The sequence below is a fragment of the Pristiophorus japonicus genome, unplaced genomic scaffold, assembly GCF_044704955.1.
Source record: "Pristiophorus japonicus isolate sPriJap1 unplaced genomic scaffold, sPriJap1.hap1 HAP1_SCAFFOLD_334, whole genome shotgun sequence".
In the NCBI taxonomy this organism is placed as follows: Eukaryota; Metazoa; Chordata; class Chondrichthyes; family Pristiophoridae; genus Pristiophorus; species Pristiophorus japonicus.
Window position 1 is genome coordinate 671211 of NW_027253150.1, and position 21546 is coordinate 692756.

Sequence of the window (21546 nt, forward strand, 5' to 3'; positions counted from 1 at the left end):
AGAGACAGAATCCAAACTCTCACAGGGCCAGGATAACCGAGTGGTTATGTCGTTGGCCTTAAACTTCAAAGGGTTTTCCACCGTGGGTTCTTCCCCACTCCTGGTTTCTATTTATTTTACGCAGATTTCCTCCCATTCTGATCAGTGATGTCCGATTTTCATCGGTTGAATCAACAATTTTCTATAACTATGTGTCACTCTGAACCGATAATGAAATGAAATTGTGAAATGTATCTGTGTCGCTCGGTCTCTGCCTCTCTCTCTCTCTCCACAGAGCTGTGTATGTGTTTGTATGTCTGAGTCTTTGTCTCTCTCAGTCTGACTCACTCTGTCTGTCACTGTTTCTCCGTTTGTCCCAATCTCTCAATCTGTCTCTTTCTCACGGTGCCCACGTCTATTCCAATGGGATTCTCTCAGATTCTTTGTCTGACTGGCTCTCTCTTTCCCATCATTTCGGTCTGTCCATTTCTTTGCCTGTCTCTGTTAGTCCCTGCCTCTAACCTGAGAAGTATTTCCATCATTTTCTATTTTAGTCTCTATCTCTTTCTCTCTATCTGTCTCTCTCCTTGTCACTGTCTTTATCATTGTCTTTCTCTCACTCTTTCCCTTTCTTTCTTAATAGATCAAACACACAAATCTCTGTCTCTGTATGTGTTTGAGTCTTTTTCTCACCCAATCTGCCTCTCCTTCTCAGTCTCACACTTTCTGTCTCTCGTTGTCTCTATCTCGGTGTCTGTTTCTCCCTGTTTGTCGGTTTGTCTCTGTCTCTCAATGTGTCTGTCGACTTCTCATGGTGTCCAGTTCTGTTCACAGCTCGATTCCTGCTCCGACAGAGCAGCTATCCGTCAGTTCCTCGTTAGTATAGTGGTGAGTATCCCCGCCTGTCACGCGGGAGACCGGGGTTCAATTCCCCGACGGGGAGGCAGATGTTTCAAAATGTTGATTTTTACTTCTGTTTCTTGGTAGATACATATTAAAAATTCCAGAGCGAAATCGAACTGTGAAAATACATGTGGAGGAGTTTGCCTCTTCCAGATTTTTAGCAAACGGAGACTTTTTCAGGATTCTTTGGCCGTCTGCTGCACAGAGATGGATGACTGAGTTTTTTCTGAGTAACGTTTAAAAAGTTAGCGACACAGTAGTCGTGGCCGAGTGGTTAAGGCGATGGACTAGAAATCCATTGGGATTTTCCCGCGCACGTTCGAATCCTGCCGACTACGATTCGCAGCATTTTTCATTCCATTTCACAATTTAACCAGTTCTCTACCAAACTGATCATGTGATAATTGGAATAACGTCCCAGACCTTTCAACACTGACATTTGTTCTCATTTTTATTAATCTGCAACATTCACGATACATCCGATTAACAAATCGCAACAATCAGTCAAAGTTGCGACACTGATTCAGCCTGTCTATCCCTCGAGATGTCTAAGGCAGCTGTGCATGCCCGTTGGTGCGTGTAAATTTTTGCTTATGTGTGTCTCTGTGTCTGTCTATCTCTATTTTTGTCTCTGTGTATGTGCAACTGTCTGTGGAAATCATCACCATGAATTTGGTATGTCCTGGAACTTATAAAAAAGACTTGGGGAAAATAATACGGTTGTGAACTTTTGTATCGGCTTTGGTTCAGTGGCAGCATTCTCGACTGAATCAGGAGTTTGTGTGTTCAAGTCGCACTCCTTGGACTTGAGCATATCATCTTGGCTAACACTCAAGTGCAGCACTTGGGGAATTTTGCAATGTTGAAGCTGTTGACTTTCGGATGAAATGTTAAATTGAAGCTCCGTCTGCACCCTCGGGTGGATATGAAAGGTCCCAGAGCATTACTCGAAACAGAGTAGGAGAGTTGCCCCCGTGTAAATATTACTAAAAATGTTCGTAAATGCTCACTAAAAGACTATGTGCATGTGTTTGTATGTGGGGTTGGGGTTGAAGCCCAGTTTGTCACAGAGACAGAATCCAAACTCTCACAGGGCCAGGATAACCGAGTGGTTATGTCGTTGGCCTTAACTTCAAAGGGTTTTCCACCGTGGGTTCTTCCCCACTCCTGGTTTCTATTTATTTTAACACAAATGTCCTCCCATTCTGATCAGTGATGTCCGATTTTCATCGGTTGAATCAACAATTTTCTGTAACTATGTGTCACTCTGAACCGATAATGAAATGAAATTGTGAAATGTATCTGTGTCGCTCGGTCTCTGCCTCTCTCTCTCTCAACACAGAGCTGTGCATGTGTTTGTATGTCTGAGTCTTTGTCTCTCTCAGTCTGACTCACTCTGTCTGTCCCTGTTTCTCCGTTTGTCTCAGTCTCTCAATCTGTCTCTTTCTCACGGTGCCCACGTCTGTTCCAATGGGATTCTCTCAGATTCTTTGTCTGACTGGCTCTCTCTTTCCCATCATTTCGGTCTGTCCATTTATTTGCCTGTCTCTGTTAGTCCCTGCCTCTAACCTGAGAAGTATTTCCATCATTTTCTGTTTTAGTCTCTATCTCTTTCTCTCTATCTGTCTCTCTCCTTGTCACTGTCTTTATCATTGTCTTTCTCTCACTCTTTCCCTTTCTCTCTTAATAGATCAAACACACAAATCTCTGTCTCTGTATGTGTTTGAGTCTTTTTCTCACCCAATCTGCCTCTCCTTCTCAGTCTCACACTTTCTGTCTCTCGTTGTCTCTATCTCGGTGTCTGTCTCTCCCTGTTTGTCGGTTTGTCTCTGTCTCTCAATGTGTCTGTCGACTTCTCATGGTGTCGAGTTCTGTTCACAGCTCGATTCCTGCTCCGACAGAGGAGCTATCCGTCAGTTCCTCGTTAGTATAGTGGTGAGTATCCCCGCCTGTCACGCGGGTGACCGGGGTTCAATTCCCCGACGGGGAGGCAGATGGTTTCAAAACCTTGATTTTTACTTCTGTTTCTTGGTAGATACATATTTAAAATTCCAGAGCGAAATCGAACTGTGAAAATACAGGTTGAGGAGTTTGCCTCTTCCAGATTTTTAGCAAACGGAGACTTTTTCAGGATTCTTTGGCCGTCTGCTGCACAGAGATGGATGACTGAGTTTTTTCTGAGTAACGTTTAAAAAGCCAGCGACACAGTAGTCGTGGCCGAGTGGTTAAGGCGATGGGCTAGAAATCCATTGGGATTTTCCCGCGCAGGTTCGAATCTTGCCGACTACGATTCTCAGCATTTTTCATTCCATTTCACAATTTAACCAGTTCGCTACCAAACTGATCATGTGATAGTTGGAATAACGTCCCACACCTTTCAACACTGACATTTGTTCTCATTTTTATTAATCTGCAATATTCACGATACATCCGATTAAAAAATCGCAACAATCAGTCAAAGTTGCGACAGTGATTCAGCCTGTCTATCCCTCGAGATGTCTAAGGCAGCTGTGCATGCCCGTTGGTGCGTGTAAATTTTTGGTTATCTGTGTCTCTGTGTCTGTCTATCTCTATTTTTGTCTCTGTGTATGTGCAACTGTCTGTGGAAATCATCACCATGAATTTGGTATGTCCTGGAACTTATAAAAAAGACTTGGGGAAAATAATACGGTTGTGAACTTTTGTATCGGCTTTGGTTCAGTGGCAGCATTCTCGACTGAATCAGGAGTTATGTCTTCAAGTCGCACTCCTTGGACTTGAGCATATCATCTTGGCTAACACTCAAGTGCAGCACTTGGGGAATTTTGCAATGTTGAAGCTGTTGACTTTCGGATGAAATGTTAAATTGAAGCTCCGTCTGCACCCTCGGGTGGATATGAAAGGTCCCAGAGCATTACTCGAAACAGAGTAGGAGAGTTGCCCCCGTGTCAATATTCCTCAAAATGTTCGTAAATGCTCACTAAAAGACTATGTGCATGTGTTTGTATGTGGGGTTGGTGTTGAAGCCCAGTTTGTCACAGAGACAGAATCCAAGCTCTCACAGGGCCAGGATAACCGAGTGGTTATGTCGTTGGCCTTAAACTTCAAAGGGTTTTCCACCGTGGGTTCTTCCCCACTCCTGGTTTCTATTTATTTTAACACAGATTTCCTCCCATTCTGATCAGTGATGTCCGATTTTCATCGGTTGAATCAACAATTTTCTGTAACTATGTGTCACTCTGAACCGATAATGAAATGAAATTGTGAAATGTTTCTGTGTCGCTCGGTCTCTGCCTCTCTCTCTCTCTACACGGAGCTGTGCATGTGTTTGTATGTCTGAGTCTTTGTCTCTCTCAGTCTGACTCACTCTGTCTGTCCCTGTTTCTCCGTTTGTCTCAGTCTCTCAATCTGTCTCTTTCTCACGGTGCCCACGTCTGTTCCAATGGGATTCTCTCAGATTCTTTGTCTGACTGGCTCTCTCTTTCCCATCATTTCGGTCTGTCCATTTATTTGCCTGTCTCTGTTAGTCCCTGCCTCTAACCTGAGAAGTATTTCCATCATTTTCTGTTTTAGTCTCTATCTCTTTCTCTCTATCTGTCTCTCTCCTTGTCACTGTCTTTATCATTGTCTTTCTCTCACTCTTTCCCTTTCTCTCTTAATAGATCAAACACACAAATCTCTGTCTCTGTATGTGTTTGAGTCTTTTTCTCACCCAATCTGCCTCTCCTTCTCAGTCTCACACTTTCTGTCTCTCGTTGTCTCTATCTCGGTGTCTGTCTCTCCCTGTTTGTCGGTTTGTCTCTGTCTCTCAATGTGTCTGTCGACTTCTCATGGTGTCCAGTTCTGTTCACAGCTCGATTCCTGCTCCGACAGAGCAGCTATCCGTCAGTTCCTCGTTAGTGTAGTGGTGAGTATCCCCGCCTGTCACGCGGGAGACCGGGGTTCAATTCCCCGACGGGGAGGCAGATGTTTCAAAATGTTAATTTTTACTTCTGTTTCTTGGTAGATACATATTAAAAATTCCAGAGCGAGATCGAACTGTGAAAATACAGGTCGAGGAGTTTGCATCTTCCAGATTTTTTGCAAACGGAGACTTTTTCAGGATTCTTTGGCCGTCTGCTGCACAGAGATGGATGACTGAGTTTTTTCTGAGTAACGTTTAAAAAGCCAGCGACACAGTAGTCGTGGCCGAGTGGTTAAGGCGATGGCCTAGAAATCCATTGGGATTTTCTCGCGCAGGTTCGAATCCTGCCGACTACGATTCTCAGCATTTTTCATTCCATTTCACAATTTAACCAGTTCGCCACCAAACAGATCATGTGATAATTGGAATAACGTCCCACACCTTTCAACACTGACATTTGTTCTCATTTTTATTAATCTGCAATATTCACGATACATCCGATTAAAAAATCGCAACAATCAGTCATAGTTACGACAGTGATTCAGCGTGTCTATCCCTCGAAATGTCTAAGGCAGCTGTGCATGCCCGTTGGTGCGTGTAAATTTTTGGTTATCTGTGTCTCTGTGTCTGTCTATCTCTATTTTTGTCTCTGTGTATGTGCAACTGTCTGTGGAAATCATCACCATGAATTTGGTATGTCCTGGAATTATAAAAAAGACTTGGGGAAATTAATACGGTTGTGAACTTTTGTATCGGCTTTGGTTCAGTGGCAGCATTCTCGACTGAATCAGGAGTTTGTGTCTTCAAGTCGCACTCCTTGGACTTGAGCATATCATCTTGGCTAACACTCAAGTGCAGCACTTGGGGAATTTTGCAATGTTGAAGCTGTTGACTTTCGGATGAAATGTTAAATTGAAGCTCCGTCTGCACCCTTGGGTGGATATGAAAGGTCCCAGAGCATTACTCGAAACAGAGTAGGAGAGTTGCCCCCGTGTCAATATTCCTCAAAATGTTCGTAAATGCTCACTAAAAGACTATGTGCATGTGTTTGTATGTGGGGTTGGTGTTGAAGCCCAGTTTGTCACAGAGACAGAATCCAAGCTCTCACAGGGCCAGGATAACCGAGTGGTTATGTCGTTGGCCTTAAACTTCAAATGGTTTTCCACCGTGGGTTCTTCCCCACTCCTGGTTTCTATTTATTTTAACACAGATTTCCTCCCATTCTGATCAGTGATGTCCGATTTTCATCGGTTGAATCAACAATTTTCTGCAACTATGTGTCACTCTGAACCGATAATGAAATGAAATTGTGAAATGTTTCTGTGTCGCTCGGTCTCTGCCTCTCTCTCTCTCTACACAGAGCTGTGCATGTGTTTGTATGTCTGAGTCTTTGTCTCTCTCAGTCTGACTCACTCTGTCTGTCCCTGTTTCTCCGTTTGTCTCAGTCTCTCAATCTGTCTCTTTCTCACGGTGCCCACGTCTGTTCCAATGGGATTCTCTCAGATTCTTTGTCTGACTGGCTCTCTCTTTCCCATCATTTCGGTCTGTCCATTTATTTGCCTGTCTCTGTTTGTCCCTGCCTCTAACCTGAGAAGTATTTCCATCATTTTCTGTTTTAGTCTCTATCTCTTTCTCTCTATCTGTCTCTCTCCTTGTCACTGTCTTTATCATTGTCTTTCTCTCACTCTTTCCCTTTCTCTCTTAATAGATCAAACACACAAATCTCTGTCTCTGTATGTGTTTGAGTCTTTTTCTCACCCAATCTGCCTCTCCTTCTCAGTCTCACACTTTCTGTCTCTCGTTGTCTCTATCTCGGTGTCTGTCTCTCCCTGTTTGTCGGTTTGTCTCTGTCTCTCAATGTGTCTGTCGACTTCTCATGGTGTCCAGTTCTGTTCACAGCTCGATTCCTGCTCCGACAGACGAGCTATCCGTCAGTTCCTCGTTAGTATAGTGGTGAGTATCCCCGCCTGTCACGCGGGAGACCGGGGTTCAATTCCCCGACGGGGAGGCAGATGGTTTCAAAACGTTGATTTTTACTTCTGTTTCTTGGTAGATACATATTTAAAATTCCAGAGCGAAATCGAACTGTGAAAATACAGGTTGAGGAGTTTGCCTCTTCCAGATTTTTAGCAAACGGAGACTTTTTCAGGATTCTTTGGCCGTCTGCTGCACAGAGATGGATGACTGAGTTTTTTCTGAGTAACGTTTAAAAAGCCAGCGACACAGTAGTCGTGGCCGAGTGGTTAAGGCGATGGGCTAGAAATCCATTGGGATTTTCCCGCGCAGGTTCGAATCCTGCCGACTACGATTCTCAGCATTTTTCATTCCATTTCACAATTTAACCAGTTCGCTACCAAACTGATCATGTGATAGTTGGAATAACGTCCCACACCTTTCAACACTGACATTTGTTCTCATTTTTATTAATCTGCAATATTCACGATACATCCGATTAAAAAATCGCAACAATCAGTCAAAGTTGCGACAGTGATTCAGCCTGTCTATCCCTCGAGATGTCTAAGGCAGCTGTGCATGCCCGTTGGTGCGTGTAAATTTTTGGTTATCTGTGTCTCTGTGTCTGTCTATCTCTATTTTTGTCTCTGTGTATGTGCAACTGTCTGTGGAAATCATCACCATGAATTTGGTATGTCCTGGAACTTATAAAAAAGACTTGGGGAAAATAATACGGTTGTGAACTTTAGTATCGGCTTTGGTTCAGTGGCAGCATTCTCGACTGAATCAGGAGTTATGTCTTCAAGTCGCACTCCTTGGACTTGAGCATATCATCTTGGCTAACACTCAAGTGCAGCACTTGGGGAATTTTGCAATGTTGAAGCTGTTGACTTTCGGATGAAATGTTAAATTGAAGCTCCGTCTGCACCCTCGGGTGGATATGAAAGGTCCCAGAGCATTACTCGAAACAGAGTAGGAGAGTTGCCCCCGTGTCAATATTCCTCAAAATGTTCGTAAATGCTCACTAAAAGACTATGTGCATGTGTTTGTATGTGGGGTTGGTGTTGAAGCCCAGTTTGTCACAGAGACAGAATCCAAGCTCTCACAGGGCCAGGATAACCGAGTGGTTATGTCGTTGGCCTTAAACTTCAAAGGGTTTTCCACCGTGGGTTCTTCCCCACTCCTGGTTTCTATTTATTTTAACACAGATTTCCTCCCATTCTGATCAGTGATGTCCGATTTTCATCGGTTGAATCAACAATTTTCTGTAACTATGTGTCACTCTGAACCGATAATGAAATGAAATTGTGAAATGTTTCTGTGTGGCTCGGTCTCTGCCTCTCTCTCTCTCTACACGGAGCTGTGCATGTGTTTGTATGTCTGAGTCTTTGTCTCTCTCAGTCTGACTCACTCTGTCTGTCCCTGTTTCTCCGTTTGTCTCAGTCTCTCAATCTGTCTCTTTCTCACGGTGCCCACGTCTGTTCCAATGGGATTCTCTCAGATTCTTTGTCTGACTGGCTCTCTCTTTCCCATCATTTCGGTCTGTCCATTTATTTGCCTGTCTCTGTTAGTCCCTGCCTCTAACCTGAGAAGTATTTCCATCATTTTCTGTTTTAGTCTCTATCTCTTTCTCTCTATCTGTCTCTCTCCTTGTCACTGTCTTTATCATTGTCTTTCTCTCACTCTTTCCCTTTCTCTCTTAATAGATCAAACACACAAATCTCTGTCTCTGTATGTGTTTGAGTCTTTTTCTCACCCAATCTGCCTCTCCTTCTCAGTCTCACACTTTCTGTCTCTCGTTGTCTCTATCTCGGTGTCTGTCTCTCCCTGTTTGTCGGTTTGTCTCTGTCTCTCAATGTGTCTGTCGACTTCTCATGGTGTCCAGTTCTGTTCACAGCTCGATTCCTGCTCCGACAGACGAGCTATCCGTCAGTTCCTCGTTAGTATAGTGGTGAGTATCCCCGCCTGTCACGCGGGAGACCGGGGTTCAATTCCCCGACGGGGAGGCAGATGTTTCAAAACGTTGATTTTTACTTCTGTTTCTTGGTAGATACATATTAAAAATTCCAGAGCGAAATCGAACTGTGAAAATACAGGTAGAGGAGTTTGCCTCTTCCAGATTTTTAGCAAACGGAGACTTTTTCAGGATTCTTTGGCCGTCTGCTGCACAGAGATGGATGACTGAGTTTTTTCTGAGTAACGTTTAAAAAGCCAGCGACACAGTAGTCGTGGCCGAGTGGTTAAGGCGATGGACTAGAAATCCATTGGGATTTTCCCGCGCAGGTTCGAATCCTGCCGACTACGATTCGCAGCATTTTTCATTCCATTTCACAATTTAACCAGTTCGCTACCAAACTGATCATGTGATAGTTGGAATAACGTCCCACACCTTTCAACACTGACATTTGTTCTCATTTTTATTAATCTGCAATATTCACGATACATCCGATTAAAAAATCGCAACAATCAGTCATAGTTGCGACAGTGATTCAGCCTGTCTATCCCTCGAGATGTCTAAGGCAGCTGTGCATGCCCGTTGGTGCGTGTAAATTTTTGGTTATCTGTGTCTCTGTGTCTGTCTATCTCTATTTTTGTCTCTGTGTATGTGCAACTGTCTGTGGAAATCATCACCATGAATTTGGTATGTCCTGGAACTTATAAAAAAGACTTGGGGAAAATAATACGGTTGTGAACTTTTGTATCGGCTTTGGTTCAGTGGCAGCATTCTCGACTGAATCAGGAGTTTGTGTCTTCAAGTCGCACTCCTTGGACTTGAGCATATCATCTTGGCTAACACTCAAGTGCAGCACTTGGGGAATTTTGCAATGTTGAAGCTGTTGACTTTCGGATGAAATGTTAAATTGAAGCTCCGTCTGCACCCTCGGGTGGATATGAAAGGTCCCAGAGCATTTCTCGAAACAGAGTAGGAGAGTTGCCCCCGTGTCAATATTCCTCAAAATGTTCGTAAATGCTCACTAAAAGACTATGTGCATGTGTTTGTATGTGGGGTTGGTGTTGAAGCCCAGTTTGTCACAGAGACAGAATCCAAGCTCTCACAGGGCCAGGATAACCGAGTGGTTATGTCGTTGGCCTTAAACTTCAAAGGGTTTTCCACCGTGGGTTCTTCCCCACTCCTGGTTTCTATTTATTTTAACACAGATTTCCTCCCATTCTGATCAGTGATGTCCGATTTTCATCGGTTGAATCAACAATTTTCTGCAACTATGTGTCACTCTGAACCGATAATGAAATGAAATTGTGCAATGTTTCTGTGTCGCTCGGTCTCTGCCTCTCTCTCTCTCTACACAGAGCTGTGCATGTGTTTGTATGTCTGAGTCTTTGTCTCTCTCAGTCTGACTCACTCTGTCTGTCCCTGTTTCTCCGTTTGTCTCAGTCTCTCAATCTGTCTCTTTCTCACGGTGCCCACGTCTGTTCCAATGGGATTCTCTCAGATTCTTTGTCTGACTGGCTCTCTCTTTCCCATCATTTCGTTCTGTCCATTTATTTGCCTGTCTCTGTTAGTCCCTGCCTCTAACCTGAGAAGTATTTCCATCATTTTCTGTTTTAGTCTCTATCTCTTTCTCTCTATCTGTCTCTCTCCTTGTCACTGTCTTTATCATTGTCTTTCTCTCACTCTTTCCCTTTCTCTCTTAATAGATCAAACACACAAATCTCTGTCTCTGTATGTGTTTGAGTCTTTTTCTCACCCAATCTGCCTCTCCTTCTCAGTCTCACACTTTCTGTCTCTCGTTGTCTCTATCTCGGTGTCTGTCTCTCCCTGTTTGTCGGTTTGTCTCTGTCTCTCAATGTGTCTGTCGACTTCTCATGGTGTCCAGTTCTGTTCACAGCTCGATTCCTGCTCCGACAGACGAGCTATGCGTCAGTTCCTCGTTGGTATAGTGGTGAGTATCCCCGCCTGTCACGCGGCAGACCGTGGTTCAATTCCCCGACGGGGAGGCAGATGTTCCAAAACGTTGCTTTTTACTTCTGTTTCTTGGTAGATACAAATTAAAAATTCCAGAGCGAAATCGAACTGTGAAAATACAGGTAGAGGAGTTTGCCTCTTCCAGATTTTTAGCAAACGGAGACTTTTTCAGGATTCTTTGGCCGTCTGCTGCACAGAGATGGATGACTGAGTTTTTTCTGAGTAACGTTTAAAAAGCCAGCGACACAGTAGTCGTGGCCGAGTGGTTAAGGCGATGGACTAGAAATCCATTGGGATTTTCCCGCACAGGTTCGAATCCTGCCGACTACGATTCGCAGCATTTTTCATTCCATTTCACAATTTAACCAGTTCGCTACCAAACTGATCATGTGATAGTTGGAATAACGTCCCACACCTTTCAACACTGACATTTGTTCTCATTTTTATTAATCTGCAATATTCACGATACATCCGATTAAAAAATCGCAACAATCAGTCATAGTTGCGACAGTGATTCAGCCTGTCTATCCCTCGAGATGTCTAAGGCAGCTGTGCATGCCCGTTGGTGCGTGTAAATTTTTGGTTATCTGTGTCTCTGTGTCTGTCTATCTCTATTTTTGTCTCTGTGTATGTGCAACTGTCTGTGGAAATCATCACCATGAATTTGGTATGTCCTGGAATTATAAAAAAGACTTGGGGAAATTAATACGGTTGTGAACTTTTGTATCGGCTTTGGTTCAGTGGCAGCATTCTCGACTGAATCAGGAGTTTGTGTCTTCAAGTCGCACTCCTTCGACTTGAGCATATCATCTTGGCTAACACTCAAGTGCAGCACTTGGGGAATTTTGCAATGTTGAAGCTGTTGACTTTCGGATGAAATGTTAAATTGAAGCTCCGTCTGCACCCTTGGGTGGATATGAAAGGTCCCAGAGCATTACTCGAAACAGAGTAGGAGAGTTGCCCCCGTGTCAATATTCCTCAAAATGTTCGTAAATGCTCACTAAAAGACTATGTGCATGTGTTTGTATGTGGGGTTGGTGTTGAAGCCCAGTTTGTCACAGAGACAGAATCCAAGCTCTCACAGGGCCAGGATAACCGAGTGGTTATGTCGTTGGCCTTAAACTTCAAATGGTTTTCCACCGTGGGTTCTTCCCCACTCCTGGTTTCTATTTATTTTAACACAGATTTCCTCCCATTCTGATCAGTGATGTCCGATTTTCATCGGTTGAATCAACAATTTTCTGCAACTATGTGTCACTCTGAACCGATAATGAAATGAAATTGTGAAATGTTTCTGTGTCGCTCGGTCTCTGCCTCTCTCTCTCTCTACACAGAGCTGTGCATGTGTTTGTATGTCTGAGTCTTTGTCTCTCTCAGTCTGACTCACTCTGTCTGTCCCTGTTTCTCCGTTTGTCTCAGTCTCTCAATCTGTCTCTTTCTCACGGTGCCCACGTCTGTTCCAATGGGATTCTCTCAGATTCTTTGTCTGACTGGCTCTCTCTTTCCCATCATTTCGGTCTGTCCATTTATTTGCCTGTCTCTGTTAGTCCCTGCCTCTAACCTGAGAAGTATTTCCATCATTTTCTGTTTTAGTCTCTATCTCTTTCTCTCTATCTGTCTCTCTCCTTGTCACTGTCTTTATCATTGTCTTTCTCTCACTCTTTCCCTTTCTCTCTTAATAGATCAAACACACAAATCTCTGTCTCTGTATGTGTTTGAGTCTTTTTCTCACCCAATCTGCCTCTCCTTCTCAGTCTCACACTTTCTGTCTCTCGTTGTCTCTATCTCGGTGTCTGTCTCTCCCTGTTTGTCGGTTTGTCTCTGTCTCTCAATGTGTCTGTCGACTTCTCATGGTGTCCAGTTCTGTTCACAGCTCGATTCCTGCTCCGACAGACGAGCTATCCGTCAGTTCCTCGTTAGTATAGTGGTGAGTATCCCCGCCTGTCACGCGGGAGACCGGGGTTCAATTCCCCGACGGGGAGGCAGATGGTTTCAAAACGTTGATTTTTACTTCTGTTTCTTGGTAGATACATATTTAAAATTCCAGAGCGAAATCGAACTGTGAAAATACAGGTTGAGGAGTTTGCCTCTTCCAGATTTTTAGCAAACGGAGACTTTTTCAGGATTCTTTGGCCGTCTGCTGCACAGAGATGGATGACTGAGTTTTTTCTGAGTAACGTTTAAAAAGCCAGCGACACAGTAGTCGTGGCCGAGTGGTTAAGGCGATGGGCTAGAAATCCATTGGGATTTTCCCGCGCAGGTTCGAATCCTGCCGACTACGATTCTCAGCATTTCTCATTCCATTTCACAATTTAACCAGTTCGCTACCAAACTGATCATGTGATAGTTGGAATAACGTCCCACACCTTACAACACTGACATTTGTTCTCATTTTTATTAATCTGCAATATTCACGATACATCCGATTAAAAAATCGCAACAATCAGTCAAAGTTGCGACAGTGATTCAGCCTGTCTATCCCTCGAGATGTCTAAGGCAGCTGTGCATGCCCGTTGGTGCGTGTAAATTTTTGGTTATCTGTGTCTCTGTGTCTGTCTATCTCTATTTTTGTCTCTGTGTATGTGCAACTGTCTGTGGAAATCATCACCATGAATTTGGTATGTCCTGGAACTTATAAAAAAGACTTGGGGAAAATAATACGGTTGTGAACTTTAGTATCGGCTTTGGTTCAGTGGCAGCATTCTCGACTGAATCAGGAGTTATGTCTTCAAGTCGCACTCCTTGGACTTGAGCATATCATCTTGGCTAACACTCAAGTGCAGCACTTGGGGAATTTTGCAATGTTGAAGCTGTTGACTTTCGGATGAAATGTTAAATTGAAGCTCCGTCTGCACCCTCGGGTGGATATGAAAGGTCCCAGAGCATTACTCGAAACAGAGTAGGAGAGTTGCCCCCGTGTCAATATTCCTCAAAATGTTCGTAAATGCTCACTAAAAGACTATGTGCATGTGTTTGTATGTGGGGTTGGTGTTGAAGCCCAGTTTGTCACAGAGACAGAATCCAAGCTCTCACAGGGCCAGGATAACCGAGTGGTTATGTCGTTGGCCTTAAACTTCAAAGGGTTTTCCACCGTGGGTTCTTCCCCACTCCTGGTTTCTATTTATTTTAACACAGATTTCCTCCCATTCTGATCAGTGATGTCCGATTTTCATCGGTTGAATCAACAATTTTCTGTAACTATGTGTCACTCTGAACCGATAATGAAATGAAATTGTGAAATGTTTCTGTGTGGCTCGGTCTCTGCCTCTCTCTCTCTCTACACGGAGCTGTGCATGTGTTTGTATGTCTGAGTCTTTGTCTCTCTCAGTCTGACTCACTCTGTCTGTCCCTGTTTCTCCGTTTGTCTCAGTCTCTCAATCTGTCTCTTTCTCACGGTGCCCACGTCTGTTCCAATGGGATTCTCTCAGATTCTTTGTCTGACTGGCTCTCTCTTTCCCATCATTTCGGTCTGTCCATTTATTTGCCTGTCTCTGTTAGTCCCTGCCTCTAACCTGAGAAGTATTTCCATCATTTTCTGTTTTAGTCTCTATCTCTTTCTCTCTATCTGTCTCTCTCCTTGTCACTGTCTTTATCATTGTCTTTCTCTCACTCTTTCCCTTTCTCTCTTAATAGATCAAACACACAAATCTCTGTCTCTGTATGTGTTTGAGTCTTTTTCTCACCCAATCTGCCTCTCCTTCTCAGTCTCACACTTTCTGTCTCTCGTTGTCTCTATCTCGGTGTCTGTCTCTCCCTGTTTGTCGGTTTGTCTCTGTCTCTCAATGTGTCTGTCGACTTCTCATGGTGTCCAGTTCTGTTCACAGCTCGATTCCTGCTCCGACAGACGAGCTATGCGTCAGTTCCTCGTTGGTATAGTGGTGAGTATCCCCGCCTGTCACGCGGCAGACCGTGGTTCAATTCCCCGACGGGGAGGCAGATGTTCCAAAACGTTGCTTTTTACTTCTGTTTCTTGGTAGATACAAATTAAAAATTCCAGAGCGAAATCGAACTGTGAAAATACAGGTAGAGGAGTTTGCCTCTTCCAGATTTTTAGCAAACGGAGACTTTTTCAGGATTCTTTGGCCGTCTGCTGCACAGAGATGGATGACTGAGTTTTTTCTGAGTAACGTTTAAAAAGCCAGCGACACAGTAGTCGTGGCCGAGTGGTTAAGGCGATGGACTAGAAATCCATTGGGATTTTCCCGCACAGGTTCGAATCCTGCCGACTACGATTCGCAGCATTTTTCATTCCATTTCACAATTTAACCAGTTCGCTACCAAACTGATCATGTGATAGTTGGAATAACGTCCCACACCTTTCAACACTGACATTTGTTCTCATTTTTATTAATCTGCAATATTCACGATACATCCGATTAAAAAATCGCAACAATCAGTCATAGTTGCGACAGTGATTCAGCCTGTCTATCCCTCGAGATGTCTAAGGCAGCTGTGCATGCCCGTTGGTGCGTGTAAATTTTTGGTTATCTGTGTCTCTGTGTCTGTCTATCTCTATTTTTGTCTCTGTGTATGTGCAACTGTCTGTGGAAATCATCACCATGAATTTGGTATGTCCTGGAATTATAAAAAAGACTTGGGGAAATTAATACGGTTGTGAACTTTTGTATCGGCTTTGGTTCAGTGGCAGCATTCTCGACTGAATCAGGAGTTTGTGTCTTCAAGTCGCACTCCTTCGACTTGAGCATATCATCTTGGCTAACACTCAAGTGCAGCACTTGGGGAATTTTGCAATGTTGAAGCTGTTGACTTTCGGATGAAATGTTAAATTGAAGCTCCGTCTGCACCCTTGGGTGGATATGAAAGGTCCCAGAGCATTACTCGAAACAGAGTAGGAGAGTTGCCCCCGTGTCAATATTCCTCAAAATGTTCGTAAATGCTCACTAAAAGACTATGTGCATGTGTTTGTATGTGGGGTTGGTGTTGAAGCCCAGTTTGTCACAGAGACAGAATCCAAGCTCTCACAGGGCCAGGATAACCGAGTGGTTATGTCGTTGGCCTTAAACTTCAAATGGTTTTCCACCGTGGGTTCTTCCCCACTCCTGGTTTCTATTTATTTTAACACAGATTTCCTCCCATTCTGATCAGTGATGTCCGATTTTCATCGGTTGAATCAACAATTTTCTGCAACTATGTGTCACTCTGAACCGATAATGAAATGAAATTGTGAAATGTTTCTGTGTCGCTCGGTCTCTGCCTCTCTCTCTCTCTACACAGAGCTGTGCATGTGTTTGTATGTCTGAGTCTTTGTCTCTCTCAGTCTGACTCACTCTGTCTGTCCCTGTTTCTCCGTTTGTCTCAGTCTCTCAATCTGTCTCTTTCTCACGGTGCCCACGTCTGTTCCAATGGGATTCTCTCAGATTCTTTGTCTGACTGGCTCTCTCTTTCCCATCATTTCGGTCTGTCCATTTATTTGCCTGTCTCTGTTAGTCCCTGCCTCTAACCTGAGAAGTATTTCCATCATTTTCTGTTTTAGTCTCTATCTCTTTCTCTCTATCTGTCTCTCTCCTTGTCACTGTCTTTATCATTGTCTTTCTCTCACTCTTTCCCTTTCTCTCTTAATAGATCAAACACACAAATCTCTGTCTCTGTATGTGTTTGAGTCTTTTTCTCACCCAATCTGCCTCTCCTTCTCAGTCTCACACTTTCTGTCTCTCGTTGTCTCTATCTCGGTGTCTGTCTCTCCCTGTTTGTCGGTTTGTCTCTGTCTCTCAATGTGTCTGTCGACTTCTCATGGTGTCCAGTTCTGTTCACAGCTCGATTCCTGCTCCGACAGACGAGCTATCCGTCAGTTCCTCGTTAGTATAGTGGTGAGTATCCCCGCCTGTCACGCGGGAGACCGGGGTTCAATTCCCCGACGGGGAGGCAGATGGTTTCAAAACGTTGATTTTTACTTCTGTTTCTTGGTAGATACATATTTAAAATTCCAGAGCGAAATCGAACTGTGAAAATACAGGTTGAGGAGTTTGCCTCTTCCAGATTTTTAGCAAACGGAGACTTTTTCAGGATTCTTTGGCCGTCTGCTGCACAGAGATGGATGACTGAGTTTTTTCTGAGTAACGTTTAAAAAGCCAGCGACACAGTAGTCGTGGCCGAGTGGTTAAGGCGATGGGCTAGAAATCCATTGGGATTTTCCCGCGCAGGTTCGAATCCTGCCGACTACGATTCTCAGCATTTCTCATTCCATTTCACAATTTAACCAGTTCGCTACCAAACTGATCATGTGATAGTTGGAATAACGTCCCACACCTTACAACACTGACATTTGTTCTCATTTTTATTAATCTGCAATATTCACGATACATCCGATTAAAAAATCGCAACAATCAGTCAAAGTTGCGACAGTGATTCAGCCTGTCTATCCCTCGAGATGTCTAAGGCAGCTGTGCATGCCCGTTGGTGCGTGTAAATTTTTGGTTATCTGTGTCTCTGTGTCTGTCTATCTCTATTTTTGTCTCTGTGTATGTGCAACTGTCTGTGGAAATCATCACCATGAATTTGGTATGTCCTGGAACTTATAAAAAAGACTTGGGGAAAATAATACGGTTGTGAACTTTAGTATCGGCTTTGGTTCAGTGGCAGCATTCTCGACTGAATCAGGAGTTATGTCTTCAAGTCGCACTCCTTGGACTTGAGCATATCATCTTGGCTAACACTCAAGTGCAGCACTTGGGGAATTTTGCAATGTTGAAGCTGTTGACTTTCGGATGAAATGTTAAATTGAAGCTCCGTCTGCACCCTCGGGTGGATATGAAAGGTCCCAGAGCATTACTCGAAACAGAGTAGGAGAGTTGCCCCCGTGTCAATATTCCTCAAAATGTTCGTAAATGCTCACTAAAAGACTATGTGCATGTGTTTGTATGTGGGGTTGGTGTTGAAGCCCAGTTTGTCACAGAGACAGAATCCAAGCTCTCACAGGGCCAGGATAACCGAGTGGTTATGTCGTTGGCCTTAAACTTCAAAGGGTTTTCCACCGTGGGTTCTTCCCCACTCCTGGTTTCTATTTATTTTAACACAGATTTCCTCCCATTCTGATCAGTGATGTCCGATTTTCATCGGTTGAATCAACAATTTTCTGTAACTATGTGTCACTCTGAACCGATAATGAAATGAAATTGTGAAATGTTTCTGTGTGGCTCGGTCTCTGCCTCTCTCTCTCTCTACACGGAGCTGTGCATGTGTTTGTATGTCTGAGTCTTTGTCTCTCTCAGTCTGACTCACTCTGTCTGTCCCTGTTTCTCCGTTTGTCTCAGTCTCTCAATCTGTCTCTTTCTCACGGTGCCCACGTCTGTTCCAATGGGATTCTCTCAGATTCTTTGTCTGACTGGCTCTCTCTTTCCCATCATTTCGGTCTGTCCATTTATTTGCCTGTCTCTGTTAGTCCCTGCCTCTAACCTGAGAAGTATTTCCATCATTTTCTGTTTTAGTCTCTATCTCTTTCTCTCTATCTGTCTCTCTCCTTGTCACTGTCTTTATCATTGTCTTTCTCTCACTCTTTCCCTTTCTCTCTTAATAGATCAAACACACAAATCTCTGTCTCTGTATGTGTTTGAGTCTTTTTCTCACCCAATCTGCCTCTCCTTCTCAGTCTCACACTTTCTGTCTCTCGTTGTCTCTATCTCGGTGTCTGTCTCTCCCTGTTTGTCGGTTTGTCTCTGTCTCTCAATGTGTCTGTCGACTTCTCATGGTGTCCAGTTCTGTTCACAGCTCGATTCCTGCTCCGACAGACGAGCTATCCGTCAGTTCCTCGTTAGTATAGTGGTGAGTATCCCCGCCTGTCACGCGGGAGACCGGGGTTCAATTCCCCGACGGGGAGGCAGATGTTTAAAACGTTGATTTTTACTTCTGTTTCTTGGTAGATACATATTAAAAATTCCAGAGCGAAATCGAACTGTGAAAATACAGGTAGAGGAGTTTGCCTCTTCCAGATTTTTAGCAAACGGAGACTTTTTCAGGATTCTTTGGCCGTCTGCTGCACAGAGATGGATGACTGAGTTTTTTCTGAGTAACGTTTAAAAAGCCAGCGACACAGTAGTCGTGGCCGAGTGGTTAAGGCGATGGACTAGAAATCCATTGGGATTTTCCCGCGCAGGTTCGAATCCTGCCGACTACGATTCGCAGCATTTTTCATTCCATTTCACAATTTAACCAGTTCGCTACCAAACTGATCATGTGATAGTTGGAATAACGTCCCACACCTTTCAACACTGACATTTGTTCTCATTTTTATTAATCTGCAATATTCACGATACATCCGATTAAAAAATCGCAACAATCAGTCATAGTTGCGACAGTGATTCAGCCTGTCTATCCCTCGAGATGTCTAAGGCAGCTGTGCATGCCCGTTGGTGCGTGTAAATTTTTGGTTATCTGTGTCTCTGTGTCTGTCTATCTCTATTTTTGTCTCTGTGTATGTGCAACTGTCTGTGGAAATCATCACCATGAATTTGGTATGTCCTGGAACTTATAAAAAAGACTTGGGGAAAATAATACGGTTGTGAACTTTTGTATCGGCTTTGGTTCAGTGGCAGCATTCTCGACTGAATCAGGAGTTTGTGTCTTCAAGTCGCACTCCTTGGACTTGAGCATATCATCTTGGCTAACACTCAAGTGCAGCACTTGGGGAATTTTGCAATGTTGAAGCTGTTGACTTTCGGATGAAATGTTAAATTGAAGCTCCGTCTGCACCCTCGGGTGGATATGAAAGGTCCCAGAGCATTTCTCGAAACAGAGTAGGAGAGTTGCCCCCGTGTCAATATTCCTCAAAATGTTCGTAAATGCTCACTAAAAGACTATGTGCATGTGTGTGTATGTGGGGTTGGTGTTGAAGCCCAGTTTGTCACAGAGACAGAATCCAAGCTCTCACAGGGCCAGGATAACCGAGTGGTTATGTCGTTGGCCTTAAACTTCAAAGGGTTTTCCACCGTGGGTTCTTCCCCACTCCTGGTTTCTATTTATTTTAACACAGATTTCCTCCCATTCTGATCAGTGATGTCCGATTTTCATCGGTTGAATCAACAATTTTCTGCAACTATGTGTCACTCTGAACCGATAATGAAATGAAATTGTGCAATGTTTCTGTGTCGCTCGGTCTCTGCCTCTCTCTCTCTCTACACAGAGCTGTGCATGTGTTTGTATGTCTGAGTCTTTGTCTCTCTCAGTCTGACTCACTCTGTCTGTCCCTGTTTCTCCGTTTGTCTCAGTCTCTCAATCTGTCTCTTTCTCACGGTGCCCACGTCTGTTCCAATGGGATTCTCTCAGATTCTTTGTCTGACTGGCTCTCTCTTTCCCATCATTTCGGTCTGTCCATTTATTTGCCTGTCTCTGTTAGTCCCTGCCTCTAACCTGAGAAGTATTTCCATCATTTTCTGTTTTAGTCTCTATCTCTTTCTCTCTATCTGTCTCTCTCCTTGTCACTGTCTTTATCATTGTCTTTCTCTCACTCTTTCCCTTTCTCTCTTAATAGATCAAACACACAAATCTCTGTCTCTGTATGTGTTTGAGTCTTTTTCTCACCCAATCTGCCTCTCCTTCTCAGTCTCACACTTTCTGTCTCTCGTTGTCTCTATCTCGGTGTCTGTCTCTCCCTGTTTGTCGGTTTGTCTCTGTCTCTCAATGTGTCTGTCGACTTCTCATGGTGTCCAGTTCTGTTCACAGCTCGATTCCTGCTCCGACAGACGAGCTATCCGTCAGTTCCTCGTTAGTATAGTGGTGAGTATCCCCGCCTGTCACGCGGGAGACCGGGGTTCAATTCCCCGACGGGGAGGCAGATGTTTCAAAACGTTGATTTTTACTTCTGTTTCTTGGTAGATACATATTAAAAATTCCAGAGCGAAATCGAACTGTGAAAATACAGGTAGAGGAGTTTGCCTCTTCCAGATTTTTAGCAAACGGAGACTTTTTCAGGATTCTTTGGCCGTCTGCTGCACAGAGATGGATGACTGAGTTTTTTCTGAGTAACGTTTAAAAAGCCAGCGACACAGTAGTCGTGGCCGAGTGGTTAAGGCGATGGACTAGAAATCCATTGGGATTTTCCCGCGCAGGTTCGAATCCTGCCGACTACGATTCGCAGCATTTTTCATTCCATTTCACAATTTAACCAGTTCGCTACCAAACTGATCATGTGATAGTTGGAATAACGTCCCACACCTTTCAACACTGACATTTGTTCTCATTTTTATTAATCTGCAATATTCACGATACATCCGATTAAAAAATCGCAACAATCAGTCATAGTTGCGACAGTGATTCAGCCTGTCTATCCCTCGAGATGTCTAAGGCAGCTGTGCATGCCCGTTGGTGCGTGTAAATTTTTGGTTATCTGTGTCTCTGTGTCTGTCTATCTCTATTTTTGTCTCTGTGTATGTGCAACTGTCTGTGGAAATCATCACCATGAATTTGGTATGTCCTGGAACTTATAAAAAAGACTTGGGGAAAATAATACGGTTGTGAACTTTTGTATCGGCTTTGGTTCAGTGGCAGCATTCTCGACTGAATCAGGAGTTTGTGTCTTCAAGTCGCACTCCTTGGACTTGAGCATATCATCTTGGCTAACACTCAAGTGCAGCACTTGGGGAATTTTGCAATGTTGAAGCTGTTGACTTTCGGATGAAATGTTAAATTGAAGCTCCGTCTGCACCCTCGGGTGGATATGAAAGGTCCCAGAGCATTACTCGAAACAGAGTAGGAGAGTTGCCCCCGTGTCAATATTCCTCAAAATGTTCGTAAATGCTCACTAAAAGACTATGTGCATGTGTTTGTATGTGGGGTTGGTGTTGAAGCCCAGTTTGTCACAGAGACAGAATCCAAGCTCTCAAAGGGCCAGGATAACCGAGTGGTTATGTCGTTGGCCTTAAACTTCAAAGGGTTTTCCACCGTGGGTTCT

The 21546-nt window shown here is 43.9% G+C and overlaps 19 non-coding genes across 19 annotated transcripts; all 19 read left to right on the forward strand.

Annotated features, from left to right (window-relative positions):
- The first annotated feature begins 850 nt into the window (after positions 1 to 850).
- On the forward strand, positions 851 to 922 carry trnad-guc (transfer RNA aspartic acid (anticodon GUC)). Its single transcript has one exon. It is a non-coding gene; the product is annotated as a tRNA-Asp (tRNA).
- Positions 923 to 1138: 216 nt separating this feature from the next.
- Positions 1139 to 1220, forward strand: trnas-aga (transfer RNA serine (anticodon AGA)). The gene has a single exon. It is a non-coding gene; the product is annotated as a tRNA-Ser (tRNA).
- A 1580-nt stretch (positions 1221 to 2800) lies between these two features.
- On the forward strand, positions 2801 to 2872 carry trnad-guc (transfer RNA aspartic acid (anticodon GUC)). Its single transcript has one exon. It is a non-coding gene; the product is annotated as a tRNA-Asp (tRNA).
- A 217-nt stretch (positions 2873 to 3089) lies between these two features.
- trnas-aga (transfer RNA serine (anticodon AGA)) lies at positions 3090 to 3171 on the forward strand. The gene has a single exon. It is a non-coding gene; the product is annotated as a tRNA-Ser (tRNA).
- A 1580-nt stretch (positions 3172 to 4751) lies between these two features.
- trnad-guc (transfer RNA aspartic acid (anticodon GUC)) lies at positions 4752 to 4823 on the forward strand. Its single transcript has one exon. It is a non-coding gene; the product is annotated as a tRNA-Asp (tRNA).
- Positions 4824 to 6701: 1878 nt separating this feature from the next.
- On the forward strand, positions 6702 to 6773 carry trnad-guc (transfer RNA aspartic acid (anticodon GUC)). Its single transcript has one exon. It is a non-coding gene; the product is annotated as a tRNA-Asp (tRNA).
- Positions 6774 to 6990: 217 nt separating this feature from the next.
- On the forward strand, positions 6991 to 7072 carry trnas-aga (transfer RNA serine (anticodon AGA)). Its single transcript has one exon. It is a non-coding gene; the product is annotated as a tRNA-Ser (tRNA).
- Positions 7073 to 8652: 1580 nt separating this feature from the next.
- On the forward strand, positions 8653 to 8724 carry trnad-guc (transfer RNA aspartic acid (anticodon GUC)). Its single transcript has one exon. It is a non-coding gene; the product is annotated as a tRNA-Asp (tRNA).
- A 216-nt stretch (positions 8725 to 8940) lies between these two features.
- trnas-aga (transfer RNA serine (anticodon AGA)) lies at positions 8941 to 9022 on the forward strand. Its single transcript has one exon. It is a non-coding gene; the product is annotated as a tRNA-Ser (tRNA).
- A 1869-nt stretch (positions 9023 to 10891) lies between these two features.
- trnas-aga (transfer RNA serine (anticodon AGA)) lies at positions 10892 to 10973 on the forward strand. Its single transcript has one exon. It is a non-coding gene; the product is annotated as a tRNA-Ser (tRNA).
- Positions 10974 to 12553: 1580 nt separating this feature from the next.
- On the forward strand, positions 12554 to 12625 carry trnad-guc (transfer RNA aspartic acid (anticodon GUC)). Its single transcript has one exon. It is a non-coding gene; the product is annotated as a tRNA-Asp (tRNA).
- Positions 12626 to 12842: 217 nt separating this feature from the next.
- Positions 12843 to 12924, forward strand: trnas-aga (transfer RNA serine (anticodon AGA)). The gene has a single exon. It is a non-coding gene; the product is annotated as a tRNA-Ser (tRNA).
- A 1868-nt stretch (positions 12925 to 14792) lies between these two features.
- Positions 14793 to 14874, forward strand: trnas-aga (transfer RNA serine (anticodon AGA)). Its single transcript has one exon. It is a non-coding gene; the product is annotated as a tRNA-Ser (tRNA).
- Positions 14875 to 16454: 1580 nt separating this feature from the next.
- Positions 16455 to 16526, forward strand: trnad-guc (transfer RNA aspartic acid (anticodon GUC)). The gene has a single exon. It is a non-coding gene; the product is annotated as a tRNA-Asp (tRNA).
- Positions 16527 to 16743: 217 nt separating this feature from the next.
- Positions 16744 to 16825, forward strand: trnas-aga (transfer RNA serine (anticodon AGA)). The gene has a single exon. It is a non-coding gene; the product is annotated as a tRNA-Ser (tRNA).
- A 1580-nt stretch (positions 16826 to 18405) lies between these two features.
- Positions 18406 to 18477, forward strand: trnad-guc (transfer RNA aspartic acid (anticodon GUC)). Its single transcript has one exon. It is a non-coding gene; the product is annotated as a tRNA-Asp (tRNA).
- A 215-nt stretch (positions 18478 to 18692) lies between these two features.
- On the forward strand, positions 18693 to 18774 carry trnas-aga (transfer RNA serine (anticodon AGA)). Its single transcript has one exon. It is a non-coding gene; the product is annotated as a tRNA-Ser (tRNA).
- A 1581-nt stretch (positions 18775 to 20355) lies between these two features.
- Positions 20356 to 20427, forward strand: trnad-guc (transfer RNA aspartic acid (anticodon GUC)). Its single transcript has one exon. It is a non-coding gene; the product is annotated as a tRNA-Asp (tRNA).
- Positions 20428 to 20643: 216 nt separating this feature from the next.
- trnas-aga (transfer RNA serine (anticodon AGA)) lies at positions 20644 to 20725 on the forward strand. Its single transcript has one exon. It is a non-coding gene; the product is annotated as a tRNA-Ser (tRNA).
- The last annotated feature ends 821 nt before the right edge of the window (positions 20726 to 21546 follow it).